Source organism: Arachis hypogaea, chromosome 15 (genome assembly GCF_003086295.3).
Source record: "Arachis hypogaea cultivar Tifrunner chromosome 15, arahy.Tifrunner.gnm2.J5K5, whole genome shotgun sequence".
Lineage (NCBI taxonomy): Eukaryota > Viridiplantae > Streptophyta > Magnoliopsida > Fabales > Fabaceae > Arachis > Arachis hypogaea.
Window position 1 is genome coordinate 106,492,041 of NC_092050.1, and position 20,236 is coordinate 106,512,276.

Sequence of the window (20,236 nt, forward strand, 5' to 3'; positions counted from 1 at the left end):
TTTAATGCCCATCCTGGCAAAAAAGTTGGCGTTGAATGCCAGCCAGGGAGCACTGGCTGGGCGCTCAACGCCCAGATACCCATGCATTCTGGCATTGAACGCCAGTGAGGAACCCCTCACTGGGCATTCAACGCCCAACCATGCAGCCATTCTGGCGCTGAACGCCAGTGAGAAACCCCTCACTGGGTATTCAACACACACTCACCTAGGGAAGCTGGTGTTGAACGCCAGCAAGGACATCCCTGCTGGGCGTTCAACGCCCAGAAAGCTAGAAGGATTGGCATTTAACGCCAGTCAGGGTACACAACAAGGGCGTTCAACACCCAATAAGCTAACAGAGCTGGCGATGAACGCCAGTCAAAGCACACCTTTTGAGTGCTTAAAGCCCACTCAAGAACCCTCTATCTCAGAACCAAAGGAAACCATAAAGACCATTGAGGTTCCTTTGAATACACTTCTGCAGTGTATGAGTTCTGATGACTACTCATCCTCAAATGAGGATGAAGACACTAGGGAAGAGCAAGTTGCTCGTTTCCTAGGAGCTCTAATGAAGCTGAATACCAAGATATTTGGTATAAAGCCTCTGGAGGAAGAACCTGCACTGCTCACCAAAGAACTCCATGCTTTGGTTCATCAAGAGCTACCTCAGAAGCTTCCAGAACCTGGACGCTTTCTGATTCCTTGCACCATAGGAACTATGACCTTTGATAAGGCTCTGTGTGACCTAAGGTCAAGAATTAACCTCATGCCACTCTCTGAAATGAAGAAGCTAGGAATCCTTGAGGTACAAGCTACAAACATCTCATTAGAGATGGCAGACAAGACTATGAAGAAGCCATATGGCTTAGTAGAGGATGTCTTGGTTAAAGTTAAAAATCACTACATCTCTGCACACTTCATGGTCTTGGACATAGGAGAGGAAGAGGATGACTGTGTCATCCTTGGAAGACCTTTCCTAGCCACTACTAATGCTATCATTAATGTGGCTAAGGGAGAACTAACCCTAAAGATAGGGGAGGACCACATCTTATTCAAGAAGCCTAATCCAAATTCTCCCTCTAAAAGAGAGATAACTGTGCAACACCTAGTGTGCCAACCCTCTCTTTCTGTACAGAGCTTTACAGAGCCCTCAGACATCAATTCTAAGTTTAGTGTTGGGCAGCCCTCAACAAGTTCTAAGCACAAAGGTACTAAAAAGAAAGTACCTAAAGGCTGGAGAGATAAGAAAGTCCCAACTGAAGGCCTCTCACCTGGCATGAGAATTGTCTTCAATAAAAATTCCGGTCTTACCACATACAGTGAGTTGTGTCCTATCTCTAGAGCATGTAGACCTCATTCATGAGAGGACAGGAAGAAAATTCACTGTAAGGGACGAAAATCTGAGCCCATACTCACCTCCGTAAGGAGCTAAAGGTCAAGCTAGTGATGTTAAAAGTGCGCTTGTTGGGAGGCAACCCAACCTTACTCTATTTGCTTTCATTTTGTTTTTCCTTTCAGTTGTTAGAGTCATGATCATGTGCATTGGTGCACGAATTGTAAATCACACTTTTCACAACTCGTACCACTAACCAGCAAGTGCACTGGGTCGTCCAAGTAATACCTTACGTGAGTAAGGGTCGAATCCCACGGAGATTGTTGGTTTGAAGCAATCTATGGCTATCTTGTAATTCTTAGTCAGGAAGTTAATTGTATTTATCAGTTGAATTGCGAATAAACAAGAGAGCATGGGTTAAAGGTTACTTGTTATGCAGTAATAGAGAATATGTTGGAGTTTTGGAGATGCTTTGTCTTCTGAATCTCTGCTTACCTTTGTCCTCTGATTCACGCACGCACGTCCTTCTATGGCAAGCTGTGTGTTGGGACATCACCGTTGTCAATGGTTACATCCCCTCCTCTTGTGAAAATGGTCCAAATGCTCTGTCACAGCACGGCTAATCATCTGAGGTTCCCAATCATGCTGGGATAGGATTCACCCTCCTTTTGCGTCTGTCACTACGCCCAGCACTCGCGAGTTTGAAGCTCGTCACAGTCATTCAATCCCTGAATCCTACTCGGAATACCACAGACAAGGTTTAGACTTTCCGGATTCTCATGAATGCCGCCATCAATCTAGCTTATACCACGGAGATTCTGATTAAGGAATCTAAGAGATATTCATTCAATCTGATGTAGAACGGAGGTGATTGTCAGACACACGTTCATGGATTGAGGAAGGTGATGAGTGTCACTGATCATCACCTTCTCCATAGTTAGGCGCGAATAGATATATTAGATAGGAACACGCATGTTTGAATGGAAAACAGAAATACTTGCATTAATTCATCGAGACACAGCAGAGCTCCTCACCCCCAACAATGGGGTTTAGAGACTCATGCCATCAAAGAGTACAAAGTTTAGATCTAAAATATCATGAGATACAAAATAAGTCTCTAAAAGTTGTTTAAATACTAAACTAGTAGCCTAGGTTTACAAAAAATGAGTAGACTATGATGGATGGTGCAGAGATCCAATTCTGGGGCCCACTTGGTGTGTGCTGGGGCTGAGACTTAAGCAATTCACGTGCATAAGGCTATTTTGGGCGTTCAACGCCAGGTTTGGATCCATTTTTGGCGTTGAACTCCAACTTTTAATCCTTTTCTGGCGCTGGACGCCAGAATTGGGCAGAGAACTGGCGTTGAACGCCGGTTTACGTCATCTATCCTTGAGCAAAGCATGGACTATTATATATTGCTGGAAAGCCCTGGATGTCTACTTTCCAACGCAATTGGAAGCGCGCCATTTTGAGTTCTGTAGCTCCAGAAAATCCACTTTGAGTGCAGGGAGGTCAGAATCCAACAGCATCAGCAGTCCTTTTTCAGCCTGAATCAGATTTTTGCTCAGCTCCCTCAATTTCAGCCAAAAAAATACCTGAAATTACAGAAAAACACAAAACTCATAGTAAAGTCCAGAAATATGAATTTTTCCTAGAAACTAATGGAAATAAACTAAAAACTAACTAGAATATACTAAAAACTATATGAAATTAACCCCAAAAAGCGTATAAAATATCCGCTCATCACAACACCAAACTTAAACTGTTGCTTGTCCTTGACAAACCCCAATTTGAGGGTTTATCTTGTGCTGATTTCAGGGATTTTATCAATGATTCCACACACTTTCTATATGAAAATACAAGATTTTGCATTCCTTTCCTAGTTTTGCCTCATGAATGAAAACATGCTTATTTCGCACTAAAATAGATACATTTCTAATCTTTTCTTGATGCCATTCGATGCCGTGACTTGTGTGTTAAGTGGTTTCAGGATATAGAGTAGGAATGGACCGAAAGAGAGAAGGAAGACGGGTACAAAGGAAGGAAGCATGAGGATTAAGCTTTGGAAATTTCCGCATGGGCGCGTGCGCGCACCTGGCGCGCCCGCGCGGATAGGGCAACGTGAAGCCAAAGCCAAGAGCCGGCTTGAGAAGCGGCTAAGCCAGGATCTTCATGGGTGCGCACGCGTACATCACGCCTCCGCGCACATTACAAGACGTCTCGACGGCGCGTGCGCGTACCTTGCGCGTGCGCGCCGATTTGCGAATATGATTTTTTAAGAAGTCACGTGACTTAGGCGTGGAGGTAGTTAAGGATCTCACTTTTGGGGAAACACCTTGGCGGGAAAAGCTTAAGAAGACCAAAGGAGCAAGGGTTAAGGACAATTTTTAGTTCATTTTCTAGATCTAGATATTTTTTTTGGGAGAGGAGAGTTAGTTACACTTTTGGGGAGAAGAAGAGGGAGATTCCAAGCTTTTCACTAGGGTTCATCCTCATCTAATTTCTGAATTTTCAATGACTTTTTGGTGAGATCCATTACAATTCTCACTCCACTTTGTTCATGTCATAGATTTTCTTCTCCAATTTCAAGTAGTAGATGTAATTGATCAATTCTCATAGATCTAGAATTCAACTTTGTAATTTTGGATTTCGTCCCTATTTTGAGAATTTGATTTTCATTGCTACTCTTTGAGACTTGTTGTTAGATCTTTGTGTTGCAATACTTTCAATTCGACTTTTTTTTCTCATTTTACTATGACTTTCCTTCTTGCTCATCACATGTTTGATAAAATGACAACACTAGCTATGGAGTAGAATTTTCACACTTGGTATAGGGTTTGGTCCTTGGAAGAAGTTGAATAGTTGTATCAATAGTTGATTTGGAATTAGGGATTGCTAGTTGGCTTGGAGTGCACTAAAGCTAGACTCCCATAAGGTGAAGCTAGGACTTGTGACTCAAGTTGATTGCTTTCATTTGACCTCCCTTTATACCTAGGGGATAACTAAATGAAGCAAGGCCTAATTGTTGTCAACATTGAATGGACTATAAGGATAGAATTTCTAATGCCAACCCTAAGCCAAGTCTTTTGATAATTGATTGTTTGTTTCTCATTACTTTGCTAAAACCTTCAAAGAATTCCAACAAGGCTTACTAAATCAATAAGATGCACACTTTGGCAATTCCAAGGGAGAACAACTCGAGAGACTAGTACTCTCGGATATAGATTGTAGATTTGTTTGATGAAGGATTTTGCGTCGGTTTAGACTATACTACGATTGATCATTTGATAATTTCTATACCGGCAAAAATTTATTTGTCAGTCCTCAAGCAACTAGACAAATAAAATAGAAGACTAATAGGTTGAGAAGCAATAATATCTCAGAGTTTTTGAGTGAAGCTCAGATTCTAATTAGATGAGCGGGACTAGTAGCTTTTTGCTTCCGAACAGTTTTGGCATCTCACTTTATCCATTGAAGCTCAGAGTGATTGGCATCTATAGGAACTTGGAATTTAGATAGTGTTATTGATTCTCCTATTTCAGTATGATGATTCTTGAACACAGCTATTTCATGAGTCTTGGCCGTGGCCCTAAGCACTTTGTTTTCCAGTATTACCACCGGATACATAAATGCCACAGACACATAATTGGGTGAACCTTTTAGATTGTGACTTAGCTTTGCTAAAGTCCCCAATTAGAGGTGTCCAGAGTTCTTAAGCACACTCTTCTTTCTGCTTTGGACCTTGACTTTAACCGCTCAGTCTCAAGTTTTCACTTGACACCTTCACGCCACAAGCACATGGTTAGGGACAGCTTGATTTAGCCGCTTAGGCCAGGATTTTATTCCCTTAGGCCCTCCTATCCACTGATGCTCAAAGCCTTGGGATCCTTTTTATTACCCTTGCCTTTTGATTTTAAGGGCTATTGGCTTTTTCTGCTTTTCTTCTTCTTTTTTTTTTTTTGCTGCTTTTTCTTGCTTCAAGAATCATTTTTATGATTTTTCAGATTATCAATAACATGTCTCATGTTCACCATTCTTTCAAGAGCCAACATATTTAACAGTCTTAACAACAAATTCAAAAGACATATGCACTGTTCAAGCATTCATTCAGAAGACAGAAAGTATTGCCACCACATGTAACTAATTAGAATTTCTCTTATTAAAACTCGAAATTTTATTGCCTCTTATTCAAAAGATCTACTATTTTATTCATGTTTGCTGATGATGAGAAAAATAAACTATGGCTTCATTGGAGATAAAATCAAAATAGATACTAATTACTACTATATGACTCCTAAGGTGAACTTCTATAACGACACTATCATAGAGTTAAAGCAGAAATTGGAATTTAACAACCTTAGTTCTGGGAAACGGGTGTTCCTCGGATCTTTGGGGTGCTTGGTCCTTCAAGAGATAACTTCTGGCGCTTCAAGTCCCTCAAGTCACGCCCTTGCTCCTCTTGTTCTTTAAACATATATGTGAGAATTTGACTGTGCTCCTTCTGTTCTTTTATTATTTGTTCCATAGCTTCCCGTATCTTGGTAACAGACGTCTCAAGATACTCCCAGTATTCAGATTGAGGGATTTCTGGGAGAAATTCCTGTGTTTTCTTCTTGGTGGGATCATCCTGTGCTTGTTGTTTTTCCATTGATGCTTTAGTGATTGGTTTCTCAACTGAGATATACTCAGTTATTCCCATCCTTACCCCAGCGTCCTTGCAGAGCAGAGAAATCACGTTTGGATAAGCCAACCTGGCTTCTTTAGAATTTTTGTTAGCAATTTTGTAGAGTTCAGCTGAGATCAGCTGATGAACTTCCACTTCTTTTCCCATCATGATGCAATGGATCATCACTGCTCTTTTAACTGTGACTTCAGAATGGTTGCTAGTACGCAACAGAGAATGCCCAATGAAGTCCAGCCATCCTCTGGTGACTGGTTTGAGATCTTCTCTCTTGAGTTGATTTGGGACACCCTTTGTGTTGGTGGTCCACCTGGCTCCAGGGATACATATGTCCTCTAGAATCTTATCCAGGCCCTTGTCTGTTCTCATCATTCTCCTGTTGAAGGAGTCTGGATCATCTTTCAGCTGAGGTAGCTTTAAGATCTCTCTGATCTTGTCAGGGGTGGTATGAACAATCTTTCCTCTGACCATGGTCCGATATTCATAGAAAGCAGTTCCAGATAGTTTTTGCTTGTCACTCTGCCAGATATTAGCATAGAACCCCTGGATCATATTCCTTCCCACTTTCGTTTCAGGATTAGCTAGGACTTCCCAGTTCCTGATTCGAATTTGCTCCTGGATCTCCGGATATTCATCCTCTTTCAGATCGAATCTAACTTCCGGGATCACTGATCTCAGACCCATTATTTTGTTATAATGGTCTGAATGTTCTTTAGATAAGAACTTCCCTTGATTCCAAAGTGATTTTGGAACGCTCTCTTTCTTGCCTCTTGGAGTGGGTTGTTTTCCTTTAGGAGCCATGATCTCAGTGATCACGGATAAACACACTAAACTTAGAGGTTTGCTTGTCCTCAAGCAAAAGAAAAGAAAGGAGAGGGAAAGAAGGAGAGCTAGGTGCAATTGTTGATGGAAGGGGAGGAAGGCCGAACCCAAATTTAAAGGGAGGGAGGGTGAGTTTTCGAAAAAAGAGATAAAGATATGATAAAAAGATTGATTTGGAAAAGATAAGATAGAAGATATGATAAGAGAGGATATAGTTTAAAACTGAAAAGATATGAAAGATTTTTGAAAAAGATAAATCTAGATTTTGAAAAAGATAATGTGGAGGTTTGAAAAAGATATTAGTTGGAAAAAAATTAGATTTGTTTTGAAAATAGGATTTGAAAAGAGTTGGATTGAATTTGCAAAGAGGCTTGGTGCTTATGGATTAAGATACATTTGATATTTTTAAAGTAGGATTTTTAGAAATCAGGGTTCTTAACATGTTTATGCAAGAAATCATGAATTGAAGTATGAAAATCAAGATTAGAATGAAAAAATATGAAGAAAAATGAGTTTGCCTCCTCCCTGCCATCCTGGCGTTTGAACGCCCAAACACTGCCTGTTTTGGGCGTTCAACGCCCAAATGCTGCTCTCCTGGGCGTTCAACGCCCAGTTGCTGCCATTACTGGCGTTCAACGCTCAGTGGGTGCCCATTTCTGGCGTTGAACGCCCAGATTGCTACCATTACTGGCGTTCAACGCCCAGTGGGTGCCCATTTTGGGCGTTGAACGCCCAAAATACACTTATTTACTGGTGTTTCTTGCCAGTGAGCTATTTTTCTCTGTTTTGTGTGCCAAATCCTTCTGTGACTCTGTGGACTTATACAATTGATTCCTCACCTTAGTGTCAGTGAACTTTATATAAACAAATAAAAATAAAAATAAAAATAGGGCAAAATGCTTAGAGGATTGATGCCCTATGGCTGGGTTGCCTCCCAGCAAGCGCTTCTTTATTGTATTTAGCTGGACCTTGCTGATCTTTCAGTCTAGCTTCAGCCTTGAGCACTCTTGCTCAACGTTGCCTTCAAGATAGTGCTTGATTCTCTGTCTATTGACAATGAACCTCTTATCAGAATCAATATCTTGAAGCTCCACATAACCATATGGTGATACACTTGTAATCACGTATGGTCCCCTCCACTGGGATTTCAATTTTCCAGGGAATAGCCTGAGTCGAGAGTTGAACAGCAGAACCTTCTGTCCTAGATGACAGCTTTCTGTCATGCCACTTTTTTTATTTCTCTTTATAAAGCTTGGCATTTTCGAAAGCTGTGAATCTGAATTCCTCTAGCTCATTTAGCTGGAGCAATCTTTTTTCTCCTGCTAATTTGGCATCAAAGTTTAGGAATCTGGTTGCCCAGTAGGCTTTATGTTCCAGTTCCACGGGCAGGTGACATGCCTTACCATACACAAGTTGGTATGGAGAGGTCCCTATAGGGGTCTTGAATGCTGTTCTGTAAGCCCACAGAGCATCATCCAAGATCTGTGCCCAATCCTTTCTACGGGTACTTACTGTCCGTTCTAGGATTCTCTTTAATTCTCTGTTAGAGACTTCAGCTTGCCCATTAGTTTGTGGATGATATGGAGTAGCCACCTTATGGCGAATTCCATACCGAACCATGGCAGAGTAAAGCTGTTTATTGCAGAAGTGAGTGCCCCCATCACTGATTAGTACTCTAGGGACACCAAACCTGCTAAAGATATGTTTCTGGAGGAACTTCAGCACTGTTTTAGTATCATTGGTGGGTGTGGCAATGGCCTCAACCCATTTTGATACATAGTCAACTGCCACCAGAATATAAGTGTTTGAGTATGATGGTGGGAAAGGTCCCATGAAGTCAATTCCCCATACGTCAAACAACTCAATTTCCAAGATTCCTTGTTGAGGCATGGCGTAACCATGAGGCAGATTACCAGCTCTTTGGCAACTGTCACAGTTACGTACAAACTCTCGGGAATCTTTATAGAGTGTGGGCCAATAGAAGCCACATTGGAGGACCTTGGTGGCTGTTCGCTTACCTCCGAAATGGCCTCCATATTGAGATCCATGGCAATGCCACAGGATTCTCTGTGCTTCTTCTCTAGGCACACACCTACGGATTATTCCGTCTGCACATCTCTTAAAGAGATAGGGTTCATCCCACAAGTAGTACTTTGCATCAGTAATTAATTTCTTCTTTTGTATTCTATTGTACTCCTTGGGTATGAACCTTGCAGCTTTATAGTTTGCAATATCGGCAAACCATGGTGTTTCCTGAATGGCAAATAAATGCTCATCCGGAAAAGTCTCAGAGATCTCAAGGGAGGGGAGTGGCGTCCCTTCTACTGGCTCTATCCGGGACAGATGATCAGCCACTTGGTTCTCTGTCCCTTTTCTGTCTCTTATTTCTATATCAAACTCTTGCAGAAGCAACACCCATCTGATGAGCCTGGATTTTGAATCCTGCTTTGTGAGTAGATATTTAAGAGCAGCATGATCAGTATACACAATCACTTTTGATCCTACTAAGTATGATCTGAACTTGTCAATGGCGTAAACCACTGCAAGTAGTTCTTTTTCTGTGGTTGTGTAATTTTTCTGGGCATCATTTAGAACGCGACTAGCGTAATAAATGACGTGCAGAAGCTTGTCATGCCTCTGTCCCAACACTGCACCAATGGCGTGATCACTGGCATCACACATTAGCTCAAATGGTAATGTCCAGTCTGGTGCAGAAATAACTGGTGCTGTGACCAGCTTAGCTTTCAGCGTTTCAAACACCTGCAGGCACTCTGTGTCAAACACAAATGGCATGTCAGCAGCTAGCAGATTGCTTAGAGGTTTTGTGATTTTTGAAAAATCCTTTATAAACCTCCTATAGAATCCTGCATGCCCCAGAAAGCTTCTGATTGCCTTAACATTGGCAGGTGGTGGTAATTTTACAATTACCTCTATTTTTGCTTGATCCACCTCTATTCCCTTGTTTGAGATTTTATGCCCAAGAACAATCCCTTCAGTCACCATGAAGTGACATTTTTCCCAATTTAAAACTAGGTTGGTCTCTTGGAATCTTTTCAGAACAAGTTTCAGGTGATCAAGACAGGAGCTGAATGAGTCTCCATATACTGAGAAGTCATCCATGAAGACTTCCAGAAATTTTTCCACCATATCAGAGAAAATAGAGAGCATGCATCTCTGGAAGGTTGCAGGCACATTACACAGCCCAAATGGCATCCTTCTATAAGCAAACACTCCGGATGGACATGTGAATGCTATTTTCTCTTGATCCTGAGGATCTACTGCAATCTGGTTATAGCCTGAGTAGCCGTCCAAAAAGCAGTAATAATCATGACCTGCTAGTCTCTCTAGCATCTGGTCTATGAATGGTAAAGGAAAATGATCCTTTCTGGTGGCTGTATTGAGCCTTCTGTAGTCAATACACATGCGCCACCCTGTAACTGTTCTTGTAGGAACCAGTTCATTTTTTTCATTATGAATCACTGTCATGCCTCCTTTTTTTGGGACGACTTGGACAGGGCTCACCCAGGGGCTATCAGAAATAGGATAAATAATCCCAGCCTCTAGTAATTTGGTGACCTCTTTCTGCACCACTTCCTTCATGGCTGGATTTAGTCGTCTCTGTGGTTGAACCACTGGTTTAGCATTATCCTCCAATAAGATTTTGTGCATGCATCTAGCTGGGCTTATGCCCTTAAGGTCACCTATGGACCACCCAAGAGCTGTCTTGTGTGTCCTTAGCACTTGAATAAGTGCTTCCTCTTCTTGTGAATTTAAGGCAGAGCTTATGATCACTGGAAAAGTGTCGCCTTCTCCCAGAAATGCATATTTCAAGGATGGTGGTAATGGCTTGAGCTCGGGTTTAGGAGGTTTTTCTTCTTCCAGAAGAAATTTCAGAGGCTCTTTCATGTCCTCTGAATCCTCTAAATCAGGCTAAACATCTTTAAAGATGTTTTCCAACTCTGATTCGAGACTCTCAGCCATGTTGATCTTTTCTACCAAAGAGTCAATAAGATCAACTTTCATGCAGTCTTTTGATGTGTCAGGATGCTGCATGGCTTTGACAGCGTTCAACTTAAACTCATCATCATTGACTCTCAGGGTTATTTCCCCCTGTTGGACGTCAATAAGGGATCGTCCAGTTGCTAGGAAGGGTCTTCCTAGAATGAGAGTAGCACTCTTGTGCTCCTCCATTTCCAGCACAACAAAGTCAGTGGGAAAGGCGAATGGCCCAACTCTGACAATCATGTCTTCAATCACGCCTGATGGGTATTTAGTGGAGCCATCAGCAAGTTGGAGACATATCCGGGTTGGTTTAACTTCTTCAGTTAAACCAAGCTTTCTGATAGTGGATGCAGGTATTAGGTTGATGCTTGCCCCAAGATCGCATAAAGCTGTCTTGGTGCAATTACCTTCTAATATGCAAGGTATCAAAAAACTCCCAGGGTCTTTAAGCTTTTCAGGAAAGCTTTTCAGAATGACTGCACTGCATTCTTCAGTGAGGAGAACTCTTTCTGTTTCTCTCCAATCCTTTTTATGACTCAAGATCTCTTTCATGAACTTGGCATAAGAAGGTATTTGCTCAAGTGCTTCTGCAAATGGAATCTTTATTTCAAGAGTCCTGAGGTAATCTGCAAAGTGAGCAAATTGCTTATCCTGCTCATCTTTCCGGAGTTTTTGAGGATAAGGTATCTTGGCTTTATATTCCTCAACCTTAGTTGCTAGAGGTTTATTTCCTACAGAAGTGGTTGAAGAAGCCTTCTTAGTGGGGTTGTTATCAGCATTTGTGTGTGTCTGATCCCTCACTGGCAATTGAGTGCCAGGGTTAGAAGCTGGAGTGAAATTGGACGCCAGCTCCTTGTCTGTTCCTGGCGTCTGAACGCCAAGACTGTGCCCATTTTGGGCGTTCAGCGCCAGATCTTGCCCATTTTGGGCGTTCAACGCCAGATCCTTGCCTATTTCTGGCGTTGAACGCCAGTCCTGCCTTGTTTCTGGCGTTGAACGCCAGTCCTGAGCATGGTCTGGGCGTTCAGCGCCAGCCTTCCACCAAATTTCTGGCGTTTTAGTTCCAGAATTACTTTTCCCTGGGCTCTTACTGTCCTCAGGTGAATTTTGGGTGGTTTGCTCATTTCTTAGCTTTTTGCTGCCTTGAGGTGGGGTATTTAATGTTTTCCCACTTCTTAATTGAACTGCTTGGCATTCTTCTGTTATTTGCCTTGACAGCTGCTACTTTGTTTGCTTAAACTGTTCTTCCATATGTATATTAGCCATCCTTGTCTCTTGTTATCTTTGAATTCGGCTAACTGCTTTGTTAGAAAGTCCAATTGCTGATTGAATTCAGCAACTTGTTTTACAGGACTGAGTTCAGCAGTTGTTGTTTTAACCTCTTCTTTCATGGAAGGGTCACTGCTTAGGTACAGATGCTGATTCCTGGCAACTGTATCAATGAGCTCTTGAGCCTCTTCAATTATCTTTCTCATGTGGATAGATCCACCAGCTGAGTAATCCAGAGACATCTGAGCTCCTTCTGCAAGCCCATAGTAGAAGATGTCTAACTGAACCCACTCTGAGAACATTTCAGAGGGGCATTTTCATAGCATCTCTCTGTATCTCTCCCAAGAATCATAAAGAGATTCATTATCTCCTTGTTTAAAGCCTTGGATGTCCAGCCTTAGCTGTGTCATCCGTTTTGGGGAAAGTACTGATTCAGGAATTTTTCTGTCAGCTGTTTCCATGTCCTTATGCTAGCTTTAGGTTGGTTATTCAACCACCTCTTAGCTTGGTCTTTTACAGCAAATGGAAACAGTAATAGTCTGTAGACATCCTGATCTACTTCCTTATCATGTATTATGTCAGCAATCTGTAAAAACTGTGCCAGAAACTCTGTAGGTTCTTCCTGTGAAAGACCGGAATACTGGCAACTTTGCTGCACCATGATAATGAGCTGAGGATTCAACTCAAAGCTACTGACTCCAATGGGGGGTATGCAGATGCTACTCCCATATGAAGCAGTAGAGGGGTTAGAATATGACCCCAGAGTCCTCCTGGACTGTTCATTTCCGCTTATGTCCATGATGAAAAAAGGGAGATGATGTAAAATATAGAAAATATTTTTATTTATTTATTTATTTATTTATTTATTTATTTCGAAAAAAATGAGGGGAGAGAAAGTGGTCAGGAAGTTTTGAAAAAGATATGATTTGGAAAAGATTTTAAAACTTTTTTTGAAAAAAAAAATCTGAATTCTAAAAATAAATTTCGAAAATTTGTTTTAGAAATAGAGAGAAAAGATATTTTTGAATTTAGTGAGGAAGAGAAAAATAATAAAATAGCACAAGATTTAAAATTTTTAGATCTAATGCTCCTAGTTTTCGAAAATTTTGGAGAGAAAACACCAAGGAACACCAAACTTAAAAATTTTAAGACCACGACACAAGGAAAACTCAAGAACACTTTGAAGACTCACAAGAACACAAGAACATGAAGGAAGACACCAAACTTAAAATTTTTAGAAAACCAAGCCAAAATTTTCAAAAAACACAGAAAAATCACCAAGAAAACACCAAACTTAAAGTTTGGCACAGGATTTAATAGAAAAATTATTTTTGAAAAAGATTTTTATAAAAAGAAAATAAGGATTCTAAAATTTTAACACGACAATAATAAGAGACTCTAAACTAAAAAGGGAAATTTTTCCTAATCTAAGCAACAAAATAAACCGTCAGTTGTTCAAACACGAGCAATCCCCGGCAACGGCGCCAAAAACTTGGTGCACGAATTGTAAATCACACTTTTCACAACTCGTACCACTAACCAGCAAGTGCACTGGGTCGTCCAAGTAATACCTTACGTGAGTAAGGGTCGAATCCCACGGAGATTGTTGGTTTGAAGCAATCTATGACTATCTTGTAATTCTTAGTCAGGAAGTTAATTGTATTTATCAGTTGAATTGCGAATAAACAAGAGAGCATGGGTTAAAGGTTACTTGTTATGCAGTAATGGAGAATATGTTGGAGTTTTGGAGATGCTTTGTCTTCTGAATCTCTGCTTTCCTTTGTCCTCTGATTCACGCACGCACGTCCTTCTATGGCAAGCTGTGTGTTGGGGCATCACCGTTGTCAATGGTTACATCCCCTCCTCTTGTGAAAATGGTCCAAATGCTCTGTCACAGCACGGCTAATCATCTGAGGTTCCCGATCATGCTGGAATAGGATTCACCCTCCTTTTGCGTCTGTCACTACGCCCAGCACTCGCGAGTTTGAAGCTCGTTATAGTCATTCAATCCCTGAATCCTACTCAGAATACCACAGACAAGGTTTACACTTTCCGGATTCTCATGAATGCCGCCATCAATCTAGCTTATACCAGAAAGATTCTGATTAAGGAATCTAAGAGATATTCATTCAATTTGATGTAGAACGGAGGTGATTGTCAGACACACGTTCATGGATTGAGGAAGGTGATGAGTGTCACTGATCATCACCTTCTCCATAGTTAGGCGCGAATGGATATCTTAGATAGGAACACGCATGTTTGAATGGAAAACAGAAATACTTGCATTAATTCATCGAGACACAGCAGAGCTCCTCACCCCCAACAATGGGGTTTAGAGACTCATGCCGTAAAAGAGTACAAAGTTTAGATCTAAAATGTCATGAGATACAAAATAAGTCTCTAAAAGTTGTTTAAATACTAAACTAATAGCCTAGGTTTACAAAAAATGAGTAGACTATGATGGATGGTGCAGAGATCCACTTCTGGGGCCCACTTGGTGTGTGCTGGGGCTGAGACTTAAGCAATTCACGTGCATAAGGCTATTTTGGGCGTTCAACGCCAGGTTTGGATCCATTTCTGGCGTTGAACTCCAACTTTTAATCCTTTTCTGGCGCTGGACGCCAGAATTGGGCAGAGAACTGGCGTTGAACGCCAGTTTATGTCATCTATCCTTGAGCAAAGTTTGGACTATTATATATTGCTGGATAGCCCTGGATGTCTACTTTCCAACGCAATTGGAAACGCGCCATTTTAAGTTTTGTAGCTCCAGAAAATCTACTTTTAGTGCAGGGAGGTCAGAATCCAACAACATTAGCAGTCCTTTTTCAGCCTGAATCAGATTTTTGCTCAGCTCCCTCAATTTCAGCCAGAAAAATACCTGAAATTATAGAAAAACACACAACTCGTAGTAAAGTCCAGAAATATGAATTTTTCCAAGAAACTAATGGAAATAAACTAAAAACTAACTAGAATATACTAAAAACTATATGAAATTAACCCCAAAAAGCGTATAAAATATCCGCTCATCATGCATCAGTCAAGAGACCGAATTTCACAGCAGTGAAAATAGAGCACTCTGGATGGAGTGTCAAAGTTGAACACCAGTGAGGAAGCCCTCACTGGGTGTTCAACGCCCATCATGGGCAGCATTGCTAGCGTTGAACGCCAGCCAGGGAGCAACCCCTGGGCGTTCAAACACCAGTGCAGAGAAGCAGAGAATTTGGAATTCCGTAGCCTCTATGGACCTGTGGGCGTAACACCCCAATTACTTTAAGCCTTACCTCTAGCCGTAAGGCAAAAGTTAATCAAAGGTTACGACAATTCTATGGCTTATACATATTTATATAGAAGGAAATAACATATTCTAGGAGCCCAATAAAGGATTAAGCTCAAAAATAGAGTTACAAAAGTGTGAAACGTTCACACGAAGCTGACGCACAAGACACGAGGTATAAATGCAAGAGAATAGAACATATATAGATATAATATGATAATAATCATAGGGAACTAGCCACAGCTTGCGTAGTTTAAGCCGACTAGTTACAAATAGAAAAAATACAGAGTTTTGGAATTAAAACAGCTTATACAACTTATCTCTCAAGTAAGCCTCTAAGGCCATAAAGATAAATATACAAAGAGATGTGAGAGTAACTATAACAAAGTAAAATAGAAATAAACCAAGGAGGAACCATACTCCGCTCTGTCACCATATTCGCAATCTGACCAAAGTGGGTTTGTAACCTGCATCTGAAAAACAACAACATATGGTATGAGAACTGGAGGTTCTCAGTATGGTAACAGTTCCCAATAATGTAAGATGTAAGGCTCCAGGACGTCGAAGGCAATCCTAGAACCTCACATCGCATATGGAATATTCAAGCTTAAAGGAAATAAATAAATAAGTAAACTTAAACAAAAAACCGGGTCATCTAAACTTAGGGGAGTTCTAACTAAACTAGTCACCGCTGTCCCATAGCCTTCACCAACCTACCCTCCGTGTGATTCCATCGCCAGTGCCTACCTAACCTCCTCAGCACCAAACAAACACAAGGAATGCAAGCAAGGAAAACACAGATAGTATTCATATATATCACAAGTAATTCAACAAGCAAATAGGCAATATTATACAATTAGGTAAATTCAAGTAATCAAAGCAAGCAAGCATATAGAAGATACACATGATGAATGTCTGTCCTATTGGCTGTGATATCATATGTCGGTTATTGTGCCAAACCCGACAGAAAATCTAGTCGGCAACTCCCAGATTAGTCTCTCTGTTGTGCATACTCAAGAGGAACGATTCCGAAGGATAAGTGCTCTACCACCTTCTCCTTTCAGAGGAAAACGTTCCGAGGGAGAGTGCCCTACCACCTTCCTCTGGATGCCGCATGATTCCGTGGGTTAGTGCCCTACCACCTTGCAACCAGAGAGAAACCCATGCTCAGGAGGAAAATTCCTAGGGATAAGTGCCCTACCACCTTCTCCTTTCAGAGGGAAACGTTCCGAGGGAGAGTGCCCTACCACCGTCCTCTGAAGCAATAAATATGAGTGAGAAGCCCAGCTTCAAGCCTTACATCTGAACGTAGGCAAGAGACTGCGACAGCCCCTACGATGGATAACAATGCATATCATAGTCACGTATTCAATCTCAGAGGCCACTCCTCATAGCACACTTCCACTCATACTCATTCCATCAACCATAATCATTCATTTCCAAGATCTCATCTCCTCACAACAATCATCAATTCATAACTTTCTATTCCGAACTCACTAGTTCGTCAATTTTCTCAATTTGTTGTCTGTAATCACCAAGTTCACTACTCTTCCTTTTCTCTCAACCAAACTTATCCTCAATACACCAGAAACCTAAACCTCTGTTCTCTAACTTTTCAAGGTAATACCCAAACCAAAACTCTTAAGACCTTACCCATGTTTTAATACCCAAAAATTAGCCCAAGAGTCTCAATTAGGTGTCATACAGGTATACAACATTGTTGGAAAAGTAAAATAGTGTAAAAACAAAGTTTAAGTTATAAAACAGGGCGTGTGCGTACGCACAGGGGTGTGCATGCCACGCCCAGGGAGACTTTTAAAACGTGTACGTACGCATAGGGGTGTGCGTACACACAAGTGAAATTTTTCACAATTCTGTTTGCTCACACAAGCTGTGCTAGTCCCCCGACAAACTGCCTTTCCTAACCTGTGCGTGCGCACTAGGCTTTGCATGCGCACAGGTTATAAATCTTCATTGGTTGTGTGCACGCACAAGCTGTGCAAGCGCTCAATATAGGAAGCCTTCCCCTGTGTGTGCATACACACAGGGCTGTGCATGTGCACAGGTTTAAATTTTTGCAGGGGTGTGCGTACGCACACGGCTGTGCGTGCGCACACAAACCAAAAATCACAAAATTTTACAACATTGCAGAATTTCAAATTTTGACACTAAACTTTGAATGGTCATAACTCCCTCTACAAAAATTCAAATTTTACAAGCTTTATATCAATTTGAAGACTTTTCAATCAACTTTAATTCTAAAAAAGTTTCAACCAATTTTGAAAATTGAGGCACAAGTTATGACCCGTCAAAGTTCACTAAAAATTCCTCTTTACCAAAAGTCACAAATCCTTAACTTTCCACAATCCTCAACCAAAATCAAACCAAAGCCATAACAAACTCCAAAATCAATCATAACTCACCCCTTTTATGACATTCCACCATTTTTATCAAATTTTCCTTCGCACTTCATTATTCTCAACCTCAACTATCAAATAGATAACATTATAATCAACCCTCCACCAACACATTACAGTATCATCAACCTCAAATATCAACATATCATACTAAAAACCATTTTCAATCCACACTATCATCCACCATCATCATATCACAAACAATCATCATGAATATCCCCATTCAACCCCAATCATTCTCAATATCAATAACATTACTCATCCAAATTCATAATTCATATCATTTATCAACAATCTCAAAATTCATCACTACTCATCAACCATATCAACAATAAAAAATTATCATCAATATCCATCTGCAAATCTCAACACCCACCAACACAACTCATCAATAATCATCATCTAACAATATGTATATCATCACATTCAAACCCATTCATTCTACATCCAAACCATCATCAAGCATACATTTATATACAATTAATCATACAACCACATCCTTCAACCTATCTTAAGGTCAACTAGCCTAAGTTTCCAAAAACATTAGATATTACTTAAAGGACACCGAAACCATAGCTTGGCCGATTCCCAATATGCACAAAACACCACTTTGAGTCCAAACAAGCTTCCAAAAAGCCAAGCCAACTCCAACAAGCACCAAAGCTCAAACTAACATCATATATATATCAAAATCAAAACCTAAGATACACAAAACAACTAAACACAAGGGTTTAGTAAAACCTTACCTTACCCAATGAGATTAGGGATAAAATCCAATAATTACTCGCTACAAGAGATCACCTAAACAAGCAAAACCACAAAATCCACACTAAACCCCCAAAAAATGCAGAAGTTAAGGCAGGAAATTGGTGAGTGAATTTCGAGATCTTACCAGATTTTCTTAGATAGAAAGGAAGAGCTCGTCAAGAGCTTCGCGTGGCCGAAAACAGCTCGTCAATCGGAGCTCCGAATCAAAAGTTTTAGAGCTTTGAAGGAGGAGGTGAATAGTGAAACCCCTCTTCTCCTCTCTTCCCCTTACCAGCGCCCCTCTCTCCTATTTGGGGTGGAAATAAGCTGAAAAGCTCATTTAATGAGCTTATATATGTTGGGCCTTGGGTCCGGTCCAACCTGTTAGCGTTTTAGGTCCGTTTGGTCCACTTTGGGCCAAAACCTTTAAGATTAGTGCCCAGTTTTGAATTCTAAATTATTTTAATCCTTTCAAAATAATAAATCAATTTTTCAAAATCTTATTTTCCAAAATATGCAGTACTGCACAGACTAAAGCCGGTACTACCGGCTTAAGCGCCAGTACGCATTTTTATAGAAACTTTTCGAAAAAGATACATTTTTCAACTCAGAAAAGTTTATTGAAACCAAATTTCATCTTTATATTTTTAAATTAAAACTTCTAAATCTTGAATCTATTCCGGGCACTAAAATTATTACTTTTATAAAAACGATTTTGCGTGAAAAACTCTGGTTCTTACATTTTCCCCTCCTAAAAAAATTTTTGCCCTCGAAAATTTGAATCACGCGATATATATATTCTCCACGAAGCATTTTACTATCCACGTTATCAACCCAACAAGTTGCCAAAGCATCTCATTCCTTATCATCCTACCGTGTCGATGTTCTCTCTCGTCTTCCGCTGCGTCACTTTGATTATCGTCATTAAGAATCCAAAATGTTTCTTTTAAACCAAAAACTGCTTTTGTAACATTTTTCCAAAACCTTCAAAACAAGTTTATTCTAAACCAGTTCATTGTTAAAGCTTTCCCAAAAGAGTCAAAAATAATTTACTCGAAAGTCGATTACTTTAAATCACGATTTTCTTAAATAAAAACTTCTCAATCTTAGATCCCTTTTGACAAGATAAATTAGAAACCAAGTTCACAAATGAACAAAATCAAAGAACTCACTTTCCTTTTAAACCATATCATTTAAACCAAGAGTTCCAACTAACTTTCAAAACTAAATCATTTAAACTAATAGTTTTGAACCAAAATTTTCAAAACTATTCTAAGCGTTAAAACTTTTTCAACATAGCTCAAAACCATACCAATTAGAAATTGAAAATCATAATTAAAAACCGCAAAAGTATCTGTCGGTACTTCCCCTGCCACCAGTGTTGAGCCTCACTAATCAACTGATATTCTCCATAATCCACAAACAAACTTTTTCGGAACATGCTGAGCTCGTAAAGCATAGGCTAGGTTAACCATTCTCCACTACCTCTCCGTTAACGTGATTGACCTCATCCGCGAGTTGCCATTCAGGTTTCTTTTCCACACCAAACAATCGATATCAAGGTGATCAGTCTCAATATCTCAAGCTCAGTGCTTCGATTATCCCCAAAGGTACTCACAAAAAAGCATCCTATGCATATCAAGCAGATAACCTAAATAGCATGAAAGAAAAATGACCCAGAGTGTGCAACGAAGCACAATCGGTCCATGCCT